Source organism: Dromiciops gliroides, chromosome 3 (assembly GCF_019393635.1).
Source record: "Dromiciops gliroides isolate mDroGli1 chromosome 3, mDroGli1.pri, whole genome shotgun sequence".
In the NCBI taxonomy this organism is placed as follows: domain Eukaryota; kingdom Metazoa; phylum Chordata; class Mammalia; order Microbiotheria; family Microbiotheriidae; genus Dromiciops; species Dromiciops gliroides.
The window spans coordinates 658,878,390-658,902,800 of record NC_057863.1 but is presented as its reverse complement, the minus strand read 5'-3'; the positions used below and the strand labels follow the sequence as shown (position 1 = coordinate 658,902,800).

The window sequence follows — 24,411 nt, the reverse complement described above, 5'->3', positions numbered from 1 at the left end:
AAGGGGATGAGTCTTTAGCAATGAGGTCACTGCTTTTAGCTGACTCAAGGAGATCTGATTTCCAAGAGGTGGAGAAGGGAGCAGGGGGTGGAAAAGGAGGGACAATCCCATACAGGGAGTCTCTTCTAGGAAATCCCTGTGTAAAGGAGGAAAGGGAATAGTTTAAGGATGATGGGGTGAAGAGAAGGTTTTTGTTTTTAAGATGGGGAAGTTCTGGGCATTTTATGTTTTTTGTTAGTTGAGTAGATTGAGTGCCGAGAGGAACTTGGTGCTCAGTCATTATCAGTCAGACTCTTCCTGACCCCATTTGGGAGTTTCTTAGCAAAGGTACTAGGCTGGTCTGCCATTTCCTTCTCCAGTTTGTTTTACAGGTGAGGAAACTGAGGCAGACAGGGTTAAGTGACTTGCTTAGGATCACACAGTCAGTAAGTGTCTGAGGCCACATTTGAAGTCAGGAAGATGAGTCTCACATGCTACAGCATGTGACTGGTCCTCCATCTACCTTGCCACCACCTAGCTGCCTCTCTGAAGGGAAGACCCGAGTTCAAATTCCACCAAGACCTTGTTATATTCATGCTGGGGAGGTTACTTGGCAGTCCCCTGTAACAATATGGTTTCTGTCATAGAAACAAAGGCTTTGATAAACCCCATGTCCTGTACAAATGGGGCATTATGTCATTCAGTCCAAACACCAATTCTACACATTAGAAAACTAGACCATAGGATTAAACACAGGTTTGCTGCAGGCCTCTCCATCCTTCTCCTACTCGTCCCCCTTCCAGGCATGTACTACACTCACCAGCCCTTCCCTTCCTTTCCCTCCCTCCCCGAAACAGAAAACCCCCAAGCTCTGCTCCCTCCTGCTTGGGGGCTCTCCCCTCCCCCTCTGCCTTAGCTTCCTTCAGGATGGCTCTCAGATCCCCCCTTCTGCAGGCCTGCCCTGGTTTTCTTCCTCCCTCCCCAGCTGCTGGTGCTTCCTCCTCTCAGACTACCTTCTACCTGTGTCCTCTCTACAGGCTTGATCTGAAGAATTGTGTACCTGTTGTCAACAGAGAGCCAGACTCAGGAAGTCAGGCTCCCAGCCTTGCCTCAGACCCAGGCTGTCAGGGACACCTTCCCCTGGTAAGAGATTAAGGGTCTGGAATGTTGTCAAAACCCAGGCTAGCTCAGACATTCAGGGAGCTGGCATCATCTCCCAGGAGTCAGGGCACTCCACCCTCCCCCTCCAGTGATCTCCCGAATATCCATCAATTATGTGGCAACTCCCTTATCATCCCACTAGAGTATAAACTCTCCAGGATAGGACTGTTTCAGTCTTAGAATCTCCTGCAATTAATAGTGGGGTTCCCAGAGGGAGCTCAGTCTCATCAAGTTCCACTTATCTCTTTTGGTGTGTCTGTCCTTTGGCTTAGCTTCTCAAGGAGATTTCTTGATTTACCTCAGAGAACTTCTGGAGTGCTCTAGGCCCATAACAGGGTTAATAGAGAAACTGTTTGTGTTCTTACAGTAACCAAGAGGGTTTGTCCCTATTAACCCTCACCATCAACAGAGATAGCTCACAGAGACCCAAATCAACAATTGAAAAGTTTAAATTAGATGACAGGACACCTAGAAACCAGGCCTAAGTAAAGAAAGATCAAAAACACAGAGACACTCTGACCTTGGCAAGTTGAACATGCCCAGAAAAGGCTAAATGTGTCCTCAGGTTCACCTTATGACATGTAAACCCCAAGAACACACACACCCCTAAGGAAAAAGGTATCTGCCTTGGGGGTTGTCTTAGGACCCCAGGAAGTCCAAATTAGGACATGACCTTCCCTATACCTCCCTAAGGTGATTATTCTAATGATACTGATAATCAATTTATCCACACTGTAAATATAACCATTTGCATCCCCCTTATTCGAGATATCTCCATGGTTCACTCCCTGTGGTCACTCTGTGAATATTGCAATAAAACTTGGAAAACTGAGTCACTGAGTCTTGTGATTCTTTTGGACGCCTCACAATCAATATGATTCATTAAACCCACCCTCCACATCAACAAGACCCTCCATCTCTCAGTTCCAAGCATATTCTCTGGCTGTCTCCCATGCCTGGAATATTCCTCATTCTCTGCTCCAACCACTGACCTTCCTGGCTTCCTTTAAATCCTAACTAGAATTCCACCTTCTGCAGGAAGCCTTCTCCAACCCCTCTTCATTCCGGTGGTAGCTATTTCCCATCTTCCTGTAAGAAGCTTGCTTTGTTTTTATTTGTATGTTGTCTCCCCCATTGGACTATTGGCTCCTTGAGGGCAGGGACCATCTAGTGCACAACTGCTCTGTGGACCTGGAATCCTTAGCACTTTTTGCACATCTTGAAATCGAATCATCGAGAGCTGAGTAAGGGACTTTTCTTTCATTCATCCATAAGTTGAAAGAGGTAAGAGGAACTGAGAACCAAGTCCCAGTTCCCCACTCATTGAAGAGGGAGCCACAAGTTCCCTGGCTCCTAGGACCCAAGTCCCTGCCCACAGGGCCCTTAGAAGGAAAGCTGAGCAGCAGAAGAAAGGAGTCACACACAAACCCAGATCAAAGAACTACTAGAGAAAATATAGCACCAGTTTATTTGTCCCAAGAACAAGCAGGCAGTAGCAGGAAATCAAGTGGAGACCCCTTCCCAAGACACAATTGGAAAACTCCTTTCTGAAGCTATTCTATAGACTTCTAGGTGTTTGCTCACTGGTTACAGAATTTGTTAGTACAGGGGGTGATCAGTTTCATTAGCATGATACAAATCAACTTAAAAGCAGACACTAAGATAAGATTATGTAGTTCAAAAAGGGTATTTTCCAAGACAAGGATGCTCAGTTGTTTTCACAAGGATGATTCCAACAGAGGAAGGTGTTCCTCAGTATGCCATAAAGTTTACTTATTATTTTAGGGAAGGAGATTATTAGATAGGGCCTTATTTGCTTTCCCAGACATTCAGAAAGACAAATGATCCATAGCACTGTGGCAAAAATTATTGGTGTGTTATTTCTTTTTGATAAATTGATTATCACTTTAAGTATCTGTTATTGTCATACTAGATAGAGAATTCATGTACAAGATGACATATTTACTTGCTCAAAGAAGATTATGTAATAATATCTAATATTATCAGCTATTTACATTCATTTGTCATTTATATGTCATTATACTCTGGGTATGGTTTGGAATTATTGTAGATATTACAAATATATCCTCAGTTATGCAGCATAACATGCTTTTTACCATCATACTGTCTTTGGTGAAAGTAATATGAGATTTATGAATTATGGAAATTTATCATTTCAGAGACCAACTGCTCTTACAGTGAGCTTGATGCAGGCCCTGGAGAGAATATATGTTCAACAGGAGGAGAGACGGGAACATTAAGTCCATGGTTTGCTTATGATGGTGACTATGTAGACCACAACTGCTGGACATACTCCAGTTTCTTCCTCTCTCCCTCCTAAAATAGCCGGTGTCATGGAAGCTCCAACACATGCACCTAGTTTAACTTAACTTGTTTTCTTTTTCTTTCACTCAGTCTGATGGCCTGGTCAGAATCCATCCACCTGTGGCCTAGCACAAATGCCAGATGTCTCAGAACCATCAGATATGGTAACCTTTCCATAACATTTTCAGGTGTCATAGACACATTACTAAACTTGGCTTTGATCCAGACACATGGTGGTAAGAAGTGTTATAGATTGCATAACTATCTCAACCCTGTATTATATAAAGGAGGGGAATGTAATATTAGAGAGAGAGTGAGTCTGAGTATGACTTATATTTTGAAGAACTCTCACTGTTTAATTTGATCATTGATAACGCTATGCTAAGGATTAGTAAAAATCCAGCAGTTCAACAACTAAAGAAGTGAATCCAGACACAACCAGAGTCCAGACCAGAGACTAGTTTTTTTTCCTGAGTCCAGACCAGAGACTAGTTTTTTTTCCTGAGTCCAGACCAGAGACTAGTTTTTTTTCCTGATGAGTCCAGACCAGAGACTAGTTTTTTTCCTGATGAGTCCAGACCAGAGACTAGTTTTTTTTCCTGATGAGTCCAGACCAGAGACTAGTTTTTTTTCCTGATGAGTCCAGACCAGAGACTAGTTTTTTTTCCTGATGAGTCCAGACCAGAGACTAGTTTTTTTCCTGATGAGTCCAGACCAGAGACTAGTTTTTTTCCTGATGAGTCCAGACCAGAGACTAGTTTTTTTCCTGATGAGTCCAGACCAGAGACTAGTTTTTTTTCCTGATGACCACTCCAAGAAGCAAGATCTCAGAAACTTTAAATGAACAGTTTTGTTTTGTTGTTGTTGTTTCCTTCTGTTATTATATGCACCATTTGTAACATATATTCTCTGCAGAGGCCCTTCCTCTGCAGGCCAGCTTCAAAGTGCCAGTTCATAAGGGACTGCCCGTCTGGACAAAATTTTCCTCTGTCCCTTTTCTATATGGTTATTAACATACTGTTTGCTAGCATAGGGTATTATATTGTTATTTTGAGCTGTTTCATCAAGCAAACGTGTTTTCCGAAGAAACGAAGGTGGGGAACGTGGTAATAATTTGGGGTAAAAATTATTGGAGTTTCACCTGACTCATTTGGGAGGGGCCACACCTGGCCCACCCTGAAGTTACATATGCTACTGAGGTCAGAAGGAGAACTCTCCATAGGCAATTTTTGAAGGACCACCCCTTTTTTTTTGGGGGGGGGGAGATTGAACACTGCCTGAGGAGAGGCTGAGGCACTTCCAGAACACTAGCTCTCTCTCTCTCTCAGGCTTCTTATGAAAATCACTGTTGAAAAATATCTTTAGGGGCAGCTAGGTGGCACAGTGGATAGAGCAGTAGCCCTGGAGCCAGGAGTACCTGAGTTCAAATCCAGCCTCAGACATTTGACACTTACTAGCTGTGTGACCCTTGGCAAGTCACTCAAACCCAATTGCCTCATCAGAAACAAAAAAGAAGAAGAAAAATATCTTTAGATGTAACTGGAAAACAATAAAATACTTTCATGGAAAAAAAAAACTAGGAAAAAAAAGAAAAAGAAAAAGAAAGCCAAATGAAGGAGTAAGCACAGATACACAGATCCACTTCTATATCTCCTTGGCTAGGTGGTGAACCCCACTGCTCAGCTGAGAATTAAGAGCTTTCCCAGGGACCTCAGGGGCTCTAAGAGAGGGATGGCTTTCTGACAATGGGAACAGCCGAAAAAAGACAAAGCCTGGGCTAGGACCATCACAAAGGAGGAGGAGTCAAAAGGCCAGTTTGGCTGCTCAGGGCTGGGTGAAGGGTACTGTGTGTAAGCACCTCGGATGGTAGCTGGGGCCAGGTTCTGAAGAGCTTTCAAATAGCATCCAGAGGCATCTAGAATTTCTCCATGATATTACAGGAGTCACTGGAATTCCCTGAGTGGAAGTGATATGGGGAAGACTGAACTTTCAGCCTGTAGGAATCTATCACATTCACCTAAGTTTTTTTTTTTTTTTTCCTCCCAAAGCCTATAGAGTTAGATAAGTCAATCCAATTAAATTCCTCGATAGGGCCTATGTGCAGAAGTGGCTCATATGGGGAGGTTTGTTTGCTTGGCCCCAGAAAAGAGAATTCTTCCTTCAGCCTGTATCCAAGGTGGTTCAGGAAAATAGTAGAGGGGAGGGCTACAGAGAGGACTTGAAAGAAAAATGAAAAGCAAAAATTGATAGTGAAACTGTAATACTTGGAGAAAACAAGAGGTGACTATCAGACAAAGTAAAAGGACAAACAAGAAAGAAGATTTAGCACCTAATTGTCTATAGGGAGATGGGGCCAAGACAGAGGGAAGAGTCAGGGATGGCGTCTAGGTTGCAAATGTGGAGGAAATCCAGTGAATTTGGGGGAAGGAGTTATCAATCCAGCAGGCAGGACAAGTGTTTATCCAATGGGTGGAAATGGTGGGCAAGAACCATTGCTATAGAGAAGTCAGGGAAAAGCCAGTGGGGGTTGGTCCTCCCTTAATAAGGGAACTTTTCAGAGCAGCTAGGTGGCACAATGGATAAAGCACTGACCCTAGATTCAGGAGGACCTGAGTTCAAATTTGGCCTCAGGCACTTGACACTTACTAGCTGTGTGATCTTGGGGAAGTCACTTAACCCCAATTGCCTTACCAAAAAAAAAAAAAGGAAACTTTTGAACCCCATCAGGCTTCTATAAAAGTACCTTCCAGTCTCCTGCTCAAGGACATAGGTAGCTCAGAGCCAAGCCTCTGTGCTATGCCTTCTCCCCATGAGAAGAAGAAGCTCAAGGATTTCTCTCTTGGTTTCCTTTCCCCAGCCCCTAAATAAACTATTATCTCATTCTACTGGATTTGTGTACAAGAGAGTGAAATTCTTTAAAGAGGAATTCCTAAGGACCCCAAACCCCTACCCCTATCCCTAACCCCCCACCACTGTCCCCCATAACAGTGTACAAGGCTGGAGGCCACTTTTCAAGTGCCCAGCTGTCAGAGGTCCCTGGGCTCCATGTCCTCCTGTTACCTTGAAGGAAACAAGACTCAGAGCAGTCAATAACTTGCCCAGGGTCACAAGGTCATTAAGAACAGCCAGAGGAAAAAAAAAAAAAGAACAGCCAGGATTTGAGCTTGGGTCACAGATTTACAGCTAGTCGGGAATGCCAAGAACATTGAGTGACTCCAACTCAGAACATACATGAGTTTATTGCTGAGCTGATTTCCAGATCACAGGAATACACATATATTTGAAACCTGACAGGGGCTTAGAGGTCACTCAGTCCAGCCCTCTCATTGTACAGATGAGAAGTGACTTAGCAGCTGAGGCTAAGTAGATAGAGCCCTGAACCTGGAGTCAGTCAGACCCAGTTAAGAATTCTCCCTCAGCGGGGTGGCTAGGTGGCGCAGTGGATAAAGCACCGGCCCTGGATTCAGGAGTACCTGAGTTCAAATCCGACCTCAGATACTTGACTTACTAGCTGTGTGACCCTGGGCAAGTCACTTAACCCCCATTGCCCAGCCAAAAAAGAAAAAAAAAAGGAAGAAGAATTCTCCCTCAGACATGTCCTAACTAAGGCCCTGGGAAAGTCACTGCACCACTCAGCCTCAGTTTCCTGATCTGTCAAATGGCGGTAATAGTCCCTAACTGGCAAGGTTGCTGTGAGGATCAAAGGAGATCACTAGTGGAAAGAACTGTATGACTACTAGAGTCCAAAAGTGGGACCCAGGGGGAGGTGGATTTGAATCCAGGGCCCAATTCCAAATGTAGCACTCTTCCCCTCTCTCTACCAGGCAGCCTACTATCATGGGTAGAAGGGGCAGGCCTCTGAAGAGTTCTGTCCTGGGAGGAAGGGAGAACTTCTTGGGGAGGGGAGACAGAGACTAAAAAGATTCTGAAAAAATGCTTCATTCCCAGATCCCGAGGTGGTTTTTCTACCAAAGGAGGCCTGGAAGAGGGACTGTGGAAACCTGGGAGGAGAGCACCTGAGATCCAGACTTACATTTTCTGGCCAAAGACTCTGGGTCTTTGATGTCTTCTGGTCTGGCTAGAGTTGGAAGAAGGTAGATAATGGCTGCTCCAAAAATCTGGCCCCCAACCATCCCATTATTTATGTCTCTTCTGCCCCACCCCCTCCCCCTTCCTGGCCATTCAAGGTCGAACTTGGCTCCTCCCTGCTCAGCCTCCTCCTAGCCCAGGTGGGTGGGAGGGAGGTGGGGGGAGGGCTGAATGTCCAAAGCTCCCTTTACCCTGACTGGGTTAGTCTGGTATACTAGGTTCACTGCTGCCACCCCTGCCCCAATGATGCAGACATGTCTCCAAGCAGACCCCTCCTTCCTTTGAGTTTGGGTATCTGATCTCATACCACCCCCCTCCCAAACTGAAACAGATTTAGGACTCCACAGAGACATCTCAGCTATTCTAAGTCTGGGAGGAGGGGACAAAAACCTATAGCCTTTCCCCCCTTCCGCTTACCCAGGCCCCCTTCATCCCCACAAAATAATCATGAATTCTAATCACTCACATTTATACTGCACATTAATGTCTGTCAATCAGCTTTCAACATAACAACAAAATACCATCACCTCACACCTGAAGTAGGTCAGTAGTTACTAGGGGAAGGAATCTGGCTGCCTCAAGTCTCTCCCCATTCCAGTCCATCAGTCCCCACACTAATTTTCCTTAAGTGCAGGTTTGACAATCCTCCCCCACTCAATGAACTGCGTGGCTCCCTATTGCTTCCAGGAAGAAATACAAAATGCTTTGTTTGGCATTCAAAGCCCTGCATAACTTAACACTCCTACCTTGACAGTCTTATTCCACCTTTATCTCCCCACCTGTACTGGGCTTCTGGATGCTTCACTAACAATGATCGAGTAGTCAAAAAGGGGCTAACAGATGAATTGAGGCTTGAGTCCTTATTGATAGTACCTAAAAGGGAACAAAGAGACTTGGTCATGTCTTAAAAGTATTTCTTTAGGGACCAAGATGGCAGAGAGAAGACAGGATGTTGCCGGAGTTCTCCCTTGTTTCCCTCAAAAACAGTTCTAGAAGTAGCCTGCCTCCCTTCCAGTAGCATTCAATCTCCCCTCCCACAAAAGGGGAGGTCTTTCAAAAGCTGCTCATGGAGAGTTCTCCTTCTGACCTTAGTAGAATGCGCAACCTCTAGGTGGGCCATGTGTGGCCCCTCCCAAATGATTCAGCTAGAACTTGTGATATTAATCTTTACCACAAATAATTTTTACCACATAACTTTAAAAATAGAATACAACATGAGCAAGAAACAAAAAAGGACCCTTACCATTGGCAGTTTCTATGGTGAAACAGAAAACTGAAACTCAAACTCATCTGAGTTTGTCAAAATGCTTACAAGTGAAAACCCAAGTGGGAAGATGATCTTGTCTCAAGACCAAAAAAACTTTCTTTGAAGAGCTCAAAAAGCCTTTTAAAAACCAAATGAGAGAAGCAGAAGAAAAAATGGAAAAAAGAAATGCAAGAAATGAGTTACACTGCAAAAAGAAAGACAAAAATTGACCGAGGAAAACAATTCCTTAAAAAATGCAATTGGCCATGTGAGAGGAAAAAATGGCCAAAAGGCACACTTCAAGGAATATTATAGCCAAACTCCAGAATTATCAGGTGGAGGAGAAAATACTCTCTCTAAGCAGCCAGAAAGAAACCATTTAAATATCCTGGAGCCACATTCAGGTTTGCACAGGACCTGGCAGCTTCAACATTAAAGGATCCCAGGGCTTGGCATATAATATTCAGGAAGGTAAAGGAGCTGGGATTACAACCCACGATCAACTACCCAGCAAAAGTGATCATTCTCTTTCAGAGAAAAGATGGCCATTCAATGAAATAGGGGACTTCCAAGACTTCCTGAGAAAAAGACCAGAACCGAACAGAAAATTTGATCTCCCAATACAAGACTCTAGAGAAAGATAAAGAGGTAAACAAGGGGGAAAAAAGGTTGTTCAATGATGTTAAACTGCTTGCATCCCTATGAGGGAGGATAATGCTTTCAGCTCTGGGGATCTGTATCTCTCTTAAGGTATCGTTATTAAATTGACTTTGATGTGATGATATAAAGAAACTTAAGGGGCAGAATAAAAGACAAGGGGGAGGTGGTATGGGGTTAATTACATCATATGAAGAGGAACAAAAAGGACCCAATATAATAGAGGGAAAGAAGGGAGGGGTGAGCATTGTTGCAACCTTACTCTCATCAGATTTCATTCAGGGAAGGAATAAAATACACTCCCATTTGTATAAAGGAACTTATCTTACTCTTTAAGGCAACAAAGGAGGAAGGGGAAAAGGGTGGTACAGCTGATAAAAGGGAGGGCAGATTGAGGGAGCCAGTGCTCAGAAGCAAAACACAGGTCCAAAGGAATAGGGTGAAAGAAGGGGGAAAAAGAGTGCCAACAAAGGGGGAAAGAGAATGAAGGGAAATAAACAGTTAATAATCTTAACTGTGAATGTGAATGGGATGAACACTCCAATAAAATGAATAGCAGAGGGGATTAAAAATCAGAATCCCACAATATGTTGTTTACAAGAAACACATTAGAAGCAGAGAGATACACAAAGAGTTAAGGTAAAAGGTTGGAGCAGAATATATTATGCTTCAGGTGAAGTCAAAAAAGCAGGATATGACAGATAATGAAATAATATCAATACTAAATATGTATGCACCAAGTGGTATAGCATCCAAATTCTTAGGGGAAAAGTTAAGAGTTACAAGAGGAAACAGAGAGCAAAACTATACTAGTGGGGGATCTCAATCTTCCCCTCTCAGAATTAGATAAATCTAGCCACAAAATAAATAAGAAAGAAGTTAAAGAGGTGAATAGAATATTAGAAAAGTTAGACATGATAGATGTCTGGAGAGAACTGAATAGGGATAGAAAGGAATATACCTTTTTCTCAGCAGTACATGGCACATATTCAAAAATTGACCATGTGTTAGGGCACAAAAACCTCATAGTCAAACATAGAAAGGCAGAAATAGGAAATGCATCCTTGTCAGATCAAGATGCGATAAAAATTACATATAATAAAGAGTCATGGAAAAGTAGACTGAAAAATCAATTGGAAACTAAATAATTTCATTCTAAAGAATGAGTGGATCAAACAACAAATCATAGAAACAAACCCAGGAACTCTATGAATACAATTACAAAACACTTCTCACACAAATCAAATCAGTTCTAAAAATTAGGAAAAATATCAATTGCTCATGGATAGGCCGAGCTAATATAATAAAAATGACAATTCTACCTAAATTAATTTACCTATTCAGTGGCACATGGGAAAATCGACTGGGATTCCACCTCTCAGGTTCCATTCGGGCAGCCTCCTGGAGGCGGTGGGGGCGGGGCCCCACCCTACCCCTACATGCCACAGACCGGCCCTGGGTCCCAGCTTCGGCCTCCAAGCACAACTCCCATAGGCTGAGCCTTCGCCTCCCCGTGACCCCCCCATGACGTCAGCCCCCACCCTAAGCCGCTGCACAGCCCGCTGGGGCCGGGCCGGGAGCTCCCCGGCCTTGGTCCCCGAGGTCGTGCCCTTGGACCTTTGGACCCTCCGGGAAATGGACAACTCCGGAAAAAGGAGGGCCCGCCCCCCCAGCCCGGGGTTTCTGCTGGAAACCCTGCCCGTGTTCCCTTCGGCTGGACAATCGGACCCCTGAGGACCCCGGGGGAGGGGCGTTACTGACCAGAAACCGGAGTCTCTGGGGAGCAAGAAGAAAAGGAAGCAGCTCTGGGGGCTAGGGGCCAAGCTGGAGAAGAAGACTGAGAGCCAGGAGCCTTTCAACAATCCCGCCCCCATGTCCTCCTGGGCATGTGCGGCACCGAGGACTACATTTCCCAGAAGGCCACGCCACACACTCCACTTCCGCTTCTCCCCCTTTCAACCTCGGGACCTCGTGACCTCTGATCTTCCAGGACTCTAGCTGACTCGCCCGTAGACTGGGGCCAGGTGGAGGAATCAGGGCCAGGTTTGGTTCGCTGGGGATGCAGAGACACCCCTCCACCCCCCGAAAAAACAACAACAACAACAACAACCACAAACACGCACAATCCACAATGAAACACCCCAGTGGCAATCCTGAAACTCAGAGGAGGTGGAAAGTACAAAACAAAAATCATTGACGTCGGGGGCAGCTAGGTGGCGCAGTGGATAAAGCACTGGCCTTGGATTCAGGAGGACCTGAGTTCAAATCCAGCCTCAGACACTTGACACTTAACTAGCTGTGTGACCCTGGGCAAGTCACTTAACCCTCATTGCCCTTCAAAAAAAAAAATCATTGACGTCAGTCCCGCAGTTGTTCTTACGCCAAGACCACGGCCTGGATCCGCCCTGACGTCATCGGGCTCTTGCGAAATAGACAGAAAAGCAGATCAGCGGCGTCCACGATGCCGCGGCCACACTGACCCTGAAAACGTGCCTCTGTCCGGGCATCCCGGCCCCCTGCGTCCCAGTCCGGATGTAAGTCCGCGCTGGGACTGTGGGGCTCACGGGGGACGGCGGCAGAAGGAAAGGGGTCATTTCATAGCAGAGAAGGGGGGTGGGTTGTCCTATTTTTTACATCTCTACTTACAGATGCCTCTTTTGCCTTTGTCTTCCTTGGAGTACCTGCCTGCTCCATCAGCCCGAGGCCCCCATTGGGGGCCTGTGTAAGTTTTGTGAGCAAGTAAGGGGTGTGATCCTTGGGTAGGGAGAGGGCATGATAAAGGGTGTTCCTGGTCCTGGGGCTGGGAGCATGGTGGAAGCTTTCCTTCCTTTCACATACAGAAGTGGCCACAGAGAGACCAAGACAACCATTGGTGAGCTAGCACATCCTGTTCTCCAGGAGGAACCTGTTTCATCCTTAAGCTTAAGTGTTCCCAACAGGTTCCAGGATCAGTGTTGGACCACTTCTTAATTACTTGCTTATCATTTCTTCTCCCCAGTAGAGCTCAGCTGACCTGGCCTTCTTTTTTAGAAATTTTTCCTTATTTAGTATTTTATTTTCCCTAATTATATATTAAAATAATTTTAACATCCATTTAAAAAATGCTCTCTCTTCTTCCCCCACACCCTGCTTTGAAAAGGCAAGCCATAGGTTATATAGGTTATATTTGTGTAGTCATGCTAAACATTTCCTTATTAGTTAGGTTGTGAAATAAAAGAGACCAAAAAAATCTCAGAAAAAATAAAGTTAAAAAAATGTGCTTTGCTCTGTATTCAGACACCATCAGTTTCTTCTCTGGGGACAGATAGCATTTTTCATCATAAGTCCTTTAGAGTTGTCTTGGATCGTTGTATTGCTGAGAATGGCTAAGTCATTCACAGCTGAACATCTTACAATATTGCTGTTACTTTGTACATATTTCACTTTGTATCTGTTCATGTTAGTCTTTTCAGGTTTTTTTGAGAGCATCCTGCTCACCATTTCTGTTAGCACAATAATATTCCATCATAATCACATGCCACAATTTTTTCAGCCCTTCCTCATTTGATGGGCATCTCCTCAATTCCCAATTGTTTAGTTACCAGAAAAAAACTGCTGCAAATATTTTTGAACTTAGACATCCCTTTCCTTTTTTTTTTTTTTAAATCTCTTTTTGGATACAGGCCTAGTAGTGGTATTGCTAGGTCAAAGAGTATGCATGGTTTTATAGCCCTTTGGGCATAGCTCTAAATTGCTCTACAGAATGGTTGAATCAGTTTATAACTCCACCAACAGTCCATTAAATGTCTCATTTTCCCCACATCCCCTACAATATTGGTCATCTGCCTCTTCTGACCTATTAGCCAATCTAATAGGTATGAGGCAGTACCCCAGAATTGTTTTGCTTTGCATCTCCCCAATCAATAGTGAATTAGAGCTTTTTATCATCATATGGCTATAGATTGTTTTGATTACTTCATCTGAACACTGTCCATATCTTTTGATCACTTATCAGTTGGGTGATGGATCTTATTTTTATAAATTTGACTCAGTTTTCTGTAAGTATGAGGAATGAGGCCTTAATCAGAAAATTTACAAGAATTTTTTCCCCCATAATAACTATTACTAACTGTATCTCCCTTCATCCTATTCCTCCCCACCCCCATTCATTCTATTCTCTCTCTCACCTTGTCCTTCCTCAAAAGGGTTTTGCTTCTCAATATCCCTCCCCCAACCTGCCCTCTCTTCTATCACCCACTTCATTTTTTCTTATCCCCTTTCCCTATTACTTTCCTGCAGGGTAAGATAGATTTCTATACCCGGTTGAATGTGAATTTTATTTCATCCCTGAGCCAATTCTGATGAGAGTAAAGCTCACTCACTCTGCCTCACCATACCCATCTTCCCTTCCAAAACTTTATCTTGCTTCTTTTATGTGAAATACTTTACCCCATTCCACCTCTTCTTTTCTCTTTCTCCCATTGCATTCCTTTCTCACACCTTCATTTTATTTTTTACATATCATCCCTTCATATTCAACTCATATTTGTGCTGTCTGTCTATATGTACTCATTCCAACTGCCCTAAGAATGAGGGTTTGGGCACTTTTCCCAAAGGAATTGTCTCCCTTCTCCTCTCCCAGCTCCTCTCCTCTCTCCCAACCTCATTTCATCTCTTCTCTAGTACATCTTTTGCAGGTTCCCATCACTGAGAAGCCATAATGCCTATTCAGGTTTTCCACCGGTGCCTAGAGTTGTGTAAGCCCAGTGCATCAGTCTACCATGATGAGATGCATCCAAGATACATAGAGCAGAATCACTAGCTGTTGTGGTCACCAGGAAGGGTCTTCTGCACTATGTGGGACTGGAACTAAGTTTTCAAGGAAACCAGGCAAAGCAAAATGCAGACTGGAGGAAAGATAACATTGTAGGGATGGGGGATGGCTCCCACAGAGAGGTGGAGTTAGGAGACAATTGTGTGCAAAGATAAAAACAATCGACCATTTTAGCTGGTTTATAGAGAGTGGACAGAAATGAAGTATAAGAAGACCGGAAAGGGAGGAAGCCACTGAAGCTCATCACTTCACTACCATCCTCCACTCATCCCTCAAACTCACCCCATGTGTCCAGTCTGGCTCTGAATTCCGTGTTTTCCACCTTCATTACATCATTTGTATATGTCCCCTTCTCTCCAATCACACAGCTCCTGCCCTGAGGCTCTCCTCACACCTGGACAACTGCAGTCCCCTGCTGGTGGGTCTGCCTGCCACCAGTCTCTCCCACCCCAGCCTATTGTCCACCAGTCACCCAACTGATGTTTCTAAAGTTCAGTCCCCTGGTCAATAAATTCCATTTGTTCCCTATAAGCTCTAGGATTAAAAATAAAATCCTCTGTCATTCAATGCCCTTTGTAACCTCCCTCATGACCTTTCAAGTCTCCTTAGATGTTATATGCTCTCAAAAACTCTTGTTGGCACAGGCAAAGACCATCAAATTCATCAAGGAATTTCCATGATCACCCCTTTTCTATCCTACTTTGTATATTTTTGGAGGGAGGGGCAATAAGGGTTAAGTGACTTGCCCAGGGTCAGAGAGCTAGTAAGTGTCAAGTGCCTAAGTCTGGATTTGAACTCAGGTCCTCCTGAATCCAGGACCAGTGCTTTATCCACTGTGCTACCTAGCTGTCCCCTTCTTTGTACATTTTCTATGAAGGTGAGGTTCCTAGGATTCCCACCCCGCACTTATTACTACTCTTTTCTATGCTCTTTTCTCACGCCCCCCAAATATGAGGAATTGGTACTCCCGATCCTCACATCTATACGAATATTTTCCTTCTACCCTCCCTTGTCTTCTAATGCTTGAAACCTTTAAAGCAATCTACATCCAAATCCTGTGACTTCTTGTTTAACTATATGTGTATCTCATGAAGACATTAAGCTTCTGAAGGGGCACTTCCTTCTTTCCTCTCTATTTGAATGTCAGTGAGGACAAACTAAATATGGCAGAATGAGAGCTAGCAACTTTGCCTCAGCTCCCCCAAACCCTCTTCCACAATGAACCAGGCGAATGTGTTTAAACCAAATTCTGAGAAGCAAAGCCAGGAATAAGTCATGGTGAGTCTTTTTTGTACAGTGTAGGAAGCATAGAATTTTAGCCCTCCACCATCATGTAGTCCCTTCTGATTACTCAAATCTGTTTCCCTGTGGTAAAAATTACTGGAATTTAGTTGACTCATTTGGGAGGGGCCACACCTGGCCCACCCTGAAGTTACGTATGCTACTGAGGTCAGAAGGAGAAACCTCTCCATAAGCAGTTTTTTGAAGGACCTCCCCTTTTGGGAGAGGAAGATTGAACTCTCCCTGAGGGGAGGCTGAGCTGCTCACGGAATGCTCTCACTCTGGTTCTCTCTCCTCAGTTTTCCCAGTGGCCTGAGAAACTAGCAGATGTCCCAGGTGTGGTGAGTGAACACAAAAACCCTGCATTCCTTTGAATTAGCTTAATTAGAAACGATCTGGGGATTGTATAGACTTAGGTTAGAGTTAGGAGAGTTTATCTGTATTTCTTTTTCCCTATTTCCTTATCTTTGATTTTAATTAATTTCACCTTTGTTGTTTAATTAATTCCCAAGTAATAAAATCTGATCCTTTTATGGAAAAGAAGCTATAAGGCTCCTTTCTTATTGGCCTGGGAGAAATATCTAAAAGGAAAGTTCAGAGGGGAGGGAGCTTTGAACCTAGAGGTCCCTCATTATTTCTGGGACCCCAATATTTTGGCAAGTCACCCAATTAATGCTCTCTCCACTTCATTAAAGTTCTCCATTATTTTTCACTTATAGGCATTCATTCAGCTTTATAATACAAGTTATTCTGAATTTTGAGTTAAACATTTTTGAATATATTATTCAAAAAGTCTACACTCATTTAGTGTAGAAGTTCCTGGGTCTTTGGCGATCTTGACAGTGATTCCTTGTATTTGAAGATCCTCTATCAAATGTTTGTGGCATTGCTTTCCTTTAATGTGAGAGATTTGCCATTTGGGGTATGGATGCTAGAAGAAGGTCAGTTGGTACAGAGACCCAGGAGGATGCTAAGAAAGTTCCAGGCATGGTGAACAGGAAGCACAAGTGGCAGCGGCAGGAGAGACAGTTAAAAGATAAAGTAGAGACGTCGTTGGCAGAAAAGCTGACAGGTCGTATTTTGCTTTTGTTATCCTTGTTTCAACATTTAACTCTAAGTTTATTCACCTAAATAAACCCCATATTTGCTTTCATTAAAAGAGGCATTTTAATCCCTTTTTTCTTATCAGTCTGAGAGGCAGTGGGGGAAGGAACAGGCCCTTACAGACTGGCTTAGGAATAGCAAGCCAGTCAAAAGTCCACAGATTAGGCCCAGTTAGTATAAAATATTTTCACAATATACATATACACATCCACACACATACATACACATATACATAAACACACACACACACACACACACACACACACATACACATATATACACACATATAATTCCATATTGCTCAGTGTCTTTTTTGGTTTGGTCATCTCCCATGTGAGCTCCTGAGCTAAGGCTGAGGATGTACAACATGTTGTTGTACGCCAGAGAATCCACACTGGAGAGAAACCTTATGAATGTTATTAGTGTGGAAAGGCTTTCACACAGAGCTCCAGTCTTGTTGAACATCAAAGAATCCACACTGGAGAAAAACTTTATGAATGTGTCAGTGTGGAAAGGCTTTCACAGAGAGCTCCAGTCTTGCTGTTCATCAGAGAATCCACACTGGAGAGAAACCTTATGAATGTAATGAGTGTGGGAAGGCTTTCACAGTGAGATCCAGTCTTGTTGGACATCAAAGAATCCACACCAGAGAGAAACCTTATGAATGTTATCAGTATGGAAAGGCTTTCATAGCTCCAGTCTTGCGGTACATCAGAGAATCCACACTGGGGAGAAACCTTATGAATGTAATCAGTGTGGAAAGGCTTTCAAAGTAAACTCCCATCTTGCTGCACATCAGAGAATCCACCCTGGAGAGAAACCTTATGAATTTTATCAGCGTGGAAAGACTTTCAGGGAGAGTTCCAGTCTTGCTTAGCATAAGATAATCCACACTGGAGAGAAACCTTATTAATGTTATCATTGTGGAAAGACTTTCACAGTGTAGAGATCAATTTTTAATTGGGGAGTGTTAGGTAGGCGGCTCGTCACAATATTGGGGCAAGGAAAGAGACTGACAGCCTCCCTCAAAACAGAGCAGGATTTATTTAACAAGAACTAACTTAAAAAAAAAATACAAACAGGATTAGTAATATTGAGGGAAAGGAAATAAAATGGGGAAAGGAAATAAAATGGGAAAAGGGAGAAAGGAATAGAACCTGAACAACACCATTGCCCAGGAATCAGCTGAGGAACACACAGCAGCATCCTGTCACCTTCCAGCTTCAGTTAGAATGGCGAAAAACCTCCCTTCTTTCCAGCAGTCCCCAGGCTGACCACACACAGCTCCCAGCCAATTGGCTGGCCGCTCTGACAGTCACATGACTGCCCTCACTGGGCTTCCAATCATTATAATTTTTTTTTTTTTTTTGCGGGGCAATGGGGGTTAAGTGACTTGCCCAGGGTTACACAGCTAGTAAGTGTCAAGTGTCTGAGGCTGGATTTGAACTCAGTTACTCCTGAATCCAGGACTGGTGCTCTATCTACTGTGCCACCTACCTGCCCCCCAATCATTATAATTTTGCCAGGCCCATGTAGGCATTGGCAAGTGGTGATGGCGTGAGGTGCCAGCACCATGGCTATGGCTACAACCAGTGGGTGGAGCATGATGCCATCCGCAGAAGCCCCAGGCCAGTGCGCACGCCAAGGTCCCTTCTAAATTCCAACCAAAGATGGGTCACAAAAACCTCAAATAACAAGCAATTTTTTACAACAGAAAGTTCCAGTGTTACTAAACATGTGAGAATCCACACTAGAGAGAAACCTTAGAAATATTATCAGTGAGGAAAGGCTTTCAAAGTGAGCTCCAATCTTGTTGCACATCAGAGAATTCACACTGGAGAAATCTTAGGAATCTAATAAATGTAGTAAAATCAAGCAATATTTATATTCTGTAGAAATCTTATCACTGTTATGAATTAGAAAATGCATTCAGTTGTCATTCAGAACTTGTTCCAAATAAGGGAATTCTTTTTTTTTTTTTTGCCATTTATTTAGAATTTTATTTCCCCCCAATGACATGGAAAAGCTATTTTTAAGTCCATTTTAAAACTTTGTGTTTTATATACCCAAAGGGCTATGAGACTGCTCATACCATTTGAACCCAGTATTACCACTACTAGGTCTGTATCCCAAAGAAATCATAGAAGAGGGATGTGACAAGTAAAACTACATGTGTGTGGCCACCTGTCTCCAGTTTGGGGAAAGCTAACTAGGACAACAGTTTAACAGTTTAGGTATAGTCAGGCATAGAATAAGATGGCACAGCCTGGCCATCCGGTGCTTTCTGGGGGGAAAATTAAACCAAGAGACTCCTGCTAGGCCTTTCCCAAGGCAGTGTAGTACCTGGCCTTCATATGTGTCTTCCCTTCTGTGATAGTTCAGTGCCTGCTCTTGTATGTATTCCTCTCATGAATGGCTGCTCTGATCTGATAACTCATAATAAAGGCAATCAATGTCTCAAATGGTAAATTCCCTTAATCCAAGACTCATATGGATTTAACAACTGAGGATAATGATGACAGCAAAAAAAAATGTGAATTTGATTTGACTCAGAATATAATATACAATATGCAATAATTTCAAATAATAAGCATATTGTTTGGCACTCTTACACGATCTATCATAGAATCTATTAGGACTTTTATTAGGATCCTGAACTGTATCTATAAATTTTTGCCATTATCAGTCTTACGAGCACAGGATTCCATTGCTTCAGGCTACTCCAGACATAAACATACACTGTGGATGAGAGTCGAGTCACACTAAAGATAATTTGGAGGTCATGAAATTCCAGTCACATAAGGGTGAACTGGAGGTCATTTCAACTAGGCCTATGCCTGGATAATCTTATACTAATTCATATATGAATCTTTCAAATGGGTAAAGAGAAAAAGAAAAGGATCGAAAATGGGAGAAAGAAAGGGGGGAAATCGTGTTTCAGTGCTTAAAAGAAGTATCACTGATTAATGCACCTCTGGAATAAGATATATTTTGATTTTTTCCTTTAAATGTAAAGACAATTTTTTAACATTCACTTTTACAAGATTTTGAGTTCTAAATTTTCTCCCTCCTTTCTCTTCCATCCCATTCCCTGAGACAGTAAGAAATTTCATATAGGTTATATGTGTGCAATCAAGTAAAACTTATTTCCATTTTAGTCATGTTGCTGGGGGGAAAACAGATGAAAACAAACAAAAAATAAAGTGAAAACACTATGCTTTAATCTACATTCAGACTCCATCCATTCTTTTCCTGGATGTGGAGGGCATTTTTCCATCATGAGTCTTTTGAACTTGCCTTGGACCATTGTATTTATTGCTGAGAAGACTTACGGCAACCAGAAGTTGATCATCACACAATATTGTTGTTATTGTGTACATTGTTCTTTTGGTTCAGTGCACTTCACACTGCACCAGTTCATGTAAATCTTACTAGGTGTTTCTGAAATTCCCATACTCACTATTTCTTAGAGCACAGTATTATTCCCTTACATTGATATACCACAACTTGCTTAACCATTGCCCAGCTGATGAACATCTCCTCAATTTCCAATTCTTTGTCACAACAAAAAGAGCTACTAAAAAACTTTTGTATATGCATATTCTTTCCCTTATTTTATGACCTTTTTAGGATAGAGACATAGCATTGTTTTTCCTGGATCAAAAAGTATACAATTTGATATCTGATAAGGGATCTCATGTGTTAAGGCTAGAATTCTAGCTAGTCTGTCTAAAATACCTAATGAGTGGTCACCAATAAATTATAAGCTTTAGCAAGTGTTAGGCTTTAAGCATTTATTAAGGAGAATAAGAATTTGGTAAAGAGAGAGAGAAAGGCCTACATTCATCTATCTATTAAAGAGAGAGCGCACTTCTAGCTCTGCTCTCCACCAGAGTCCCCAGGAAAGAGAGACAGTCAGAGCGCCATGCTCCCCCTTCTTCCCCCCACAAGCAAACGTCACTTCCTGACACCAAAGAAGAGACGCATGGTCTTGCCCTCAAAGACTTTCACCTCATGGCAGAGCTTTTCTACAGTAAGTCTCCAGCAGGTGGCATCATTCCAATCGTTATACATGTAAAGAAAGATTATGGGGCAGCTAGGTAGTGCAGTGGGTAAAACACTGGCCCTGGATTCAGGAGGACCTGAGTTCAAATCCAGCCTCAGGCACTTGACACTTACTAGCTGTGTGACTCTGGGCAAGTCACTTAACCCTCATTGCCCCACCCAAAAAAAAAAAGAAAGAAAGACTGAGAAGTTATACTGGGATTTGCTGCTTAGACACATCGCTCATTCCAGCTAAGGAAAAGGCAAATCAGAGCTGGGAGCAATTGAGACTCAGAAGAGTTGAAAAGTATGGAAGAGGAAAAATATAAATGGGAAAGATGATCATGAGGAAGGAAATAGTCAGTAAGGAATTAAATAATTAGAGCATAGGAGGATCCCTACAATGGGAAAGTATCTCTATATCACCTACAAGAATTCCCATCTCAGAGTGAGGCACAACAGAAAATTGGGGGCCAAGGAAAATGATCTCTAAGGCAGTAGCAGAGTCTCTTTAGAAGAGGGAAGCCAAAGTATTTACCTCAAAACTATTAATTCCATAAGAAATACAGAGACTACCAAAGGACTAACTCAGTGTGTCATGAATCCAAAAGAAAAGGGTTGAATAGTCAGAAAGAAAAGATCAACAAAATCTTTTCAAGAAAAAATCACATAAAAGCAAATTTTTTAAAACCCACAACATAATTAGAAGGGGAAAACAAGGAAGGAGATCTAATTGACAATTGAATGAAGAGTAGAAAAGGAGGAAGAATTAAATACTTAGAGAAGAATAAACAATAACAAGGGATGAATAAGCAAAAATATGAATGTAGTAGGGAAAAGCTTAGCATGTGGGGATGGGAGGAAGACAGAAAAACAACATAACTTTAAGTTAAAGAAAAAGGGGGGAAAAAACCCAACAACAAAGTATGACAAGAAACCAATCCAGGGCCAGTGCTTTATTCACGGTGCTGCCCAGCTGCCCTGAGTTCTCTATTTTCTCCCGCCCTCTCTTCAATCCAATCTCCCTGAGACAGTAAGCAATTTGATTTAGGTTATATGTATGCAATCAAGTAAAACTTATTTTCATATTAGTCATGTTTTGAAAGAAAAAGAATTAGACCAAAAGAAAACAAACAAAAAATAAAGAAAGTGAAAACACTATGCTTTAATCTGCTTTCAGGCTCCATCCATTCTTTTTCTGGATGTGGGGGGCATTTTCCATCATGAGTCTTTTGAACTTATCTTAGACCATTGTATTTATTGCTGAGAAGAGTTACAGCAACCAGAGGTTGATCATCACACAATGTTGCAGTTACTGTGTACCATGTTCTCCTGGTTCAGCTCATTTCACTTCACATGTATATTCTGCATCAGTTTGATGTAGGAGGTGAAAAAAGGGTTAAGAGAAAAACCTAAGACCCAAGCTCTAATTCAGATATTAGCTCCAAAAGGGATTCAGACCCCAGTTAATGGATAACTTACAGGTCAGGGTGCTAGGTTCTCTTACCCACGGAAATCAGTACCCATCATGGGACCATAAACTGTCAGGTCAAATAACAAACAATAAGACATAGGCGAGGGCTATAGAAATTCTCATGAAAATGGAGATATTTTGAAACTAGCCATGGGAATCAGAAAGAGACATGTGCAGAAAAGGCCAGATTTGTCCCCAGATTCACCCTATGACATGTAGACCCCAAAAACACACCTCCACTGAGAAGGGTGCCTGCCTCGAGGGTTGGCTTAAGACCCCAGGAACTCCAAATTAGGATAGGCCCTCCCTTGTACCTCCCCAAGGTGGAGATTATTATAATGAGACTCATAATCAATTTATCTATACTATAAATATAACTGTCTTTCCTTTCCTTATTCGAGAGATACCTTTCTACTCTTCTGGTTCTCTCCCTGTGGTCACCCACAGTATTGCAATAAAACTTGGGAAACGGAATCACTGAGTCTTCTAATTCTTTTGGGACAATCAATTTGAACCCAAATTTCAGCCCACATCAAGTTCATGGAAATCTTTCCAGGTCTTCCTGAAATCCCCATACTCACTATTTCTCAGAGCACAGCAGTATTCCTTTACATTCATATACCACAACTTGCATAGCCATTCCCCAGCTGATAAACATCTCCTCAATTTCCAATTCTTTGCCACCAAAAAAAAGCTACTAAAAAACTTTTGTACATGTATATTCTTTCCCTTATTTTATGGCCTTTTAATGATAGAAACATAGCCAGTGTTATTACTGGATCAAAAAGTATACAATTTGATATCTGATAAGGGATCTCATGTAAAGAAATATTGAGAACTTATACTGAGATTTGCTGCTTAGAGAGATCACTCTTCCTAGTTAAGGAAAAGGGAAATCAGAGCTGAGAGCAATTGAAACTCAGAAGAATTGAAGAGTATGTACTATGGGAAAAGGGACAATACAAATGGGAAAGATGATCAGGAGGAAGGAAATAGTCAATAAGGAATTTAGTAATTAGGGGATAGGAGGGTCTCTACAATGGGAAAGTATCCTCTATATCACCTACAAGAATTCTCATCTCAGAGTGAGAAACAACATAAAACTGGAAGCCACACTTAAAAAACAAAGACACACATAATAAAAATGTTGGTCAGATAATAATGTACTGTTCAAAAGAGCAGTACATACAATCATGCTTTCACACAAGCCATTAATGGCTTATTCAGTTTCTTTTTCTAATATGGGCTTATTTAAGGATTTTATTTCCTCTTCAGTTAACCTGAGAAGTTGTATTTTTGTAAATATTTATTCATTTCTTTTAGATTGTTAAATTTATTGGCATACAGTTGGGCTAAATAGTTCCTAATTATTGCTTTAACTTCCACTTCATTGGTGGTAGAATCACCCCTTTCATTTTTGATACTGGTAATTTGGTTTTCTATTTTCTTTTTTTTAAATCAAATTAACCAGTGGTTTACCTATTTTATTGGTTTTTTCATAAAACCAGCTTCATTTTATTGATTAATTCGATAGTTTTCTTGATTTAAATTTTATTAATTTCTCCTTTAATTTTCAGGATTTCTAATTTAGTATTTAATTGGGGATTTCTAATTTGTTCTTTTTCTAGCTTTTTAAGTTGCATACCCAATTCACTTATATCCTCTTTCTCTTTTTTATACATGTAAGCACTAAGCACTGCTTTGGCTGCATCCAATAGATTTTAGTATGTTGTCTAATTATTGTCATTCTCTTGGATAAAGTTATTGATTGTTTCTATGATTTGTTGTTTGATCCACTCATTCTTTAGAATGAAATTATTTCATTTCCAATTGATTTTCAGTCTACCTTGGCTCTTTATTACATGTAATTTTTGTTGCATCATGATCTGACAAGGATGCATTTACTATTTCTGCCTTTCAACATTTGACTATGATGGTTTTGTGCCCTAACACATGCTCAATTTTTGAAATCGTACCATGTACTCTTTTTTTATTTTTTAGTGAGGCAATTGGGGTTAAGTGACTTGCCCAGGGTCACACAGCTAGTAAGTGTTAAGTAGCTGAGGCCGGATTTGAACTCAGGTACTCCTGACTCCAGGGCTAGTGCTCTATCCACTGTGCCTCCTAGCTGCCCCTGTACCCATGTGCTCTTAAGAAAAAGGTATATTCCTTTCTATCCCCATTCAATTTTCTCCAGACATCTATCATGTCTAACTTTTCTAACATTCTATTCAACTC

General features: G+C 42.1%; 1 protein-coding gene and 1 pseudogene across 1 annotated transcript in view; both read right to left on the bottom strand.

Annotated features, from left to right (window-relative positions):
* LOC122746598 overlaps positions 1-11,645 on the bottom strand; it is a 31,132-nt pseudogene extending 19,487 nt beyond the window's left edge.
* LOC122748371 (zinc finger protein 850-like) overlaps positions 1-24,411 on the bottom strand; it is a gene marked incomplete at its 3' end in the record, with an annotated part of 465,756 nt that overhangs the window by 345,098 nt on the left and 96,247 nt on the right. The window lies entirely within an intron of this gene.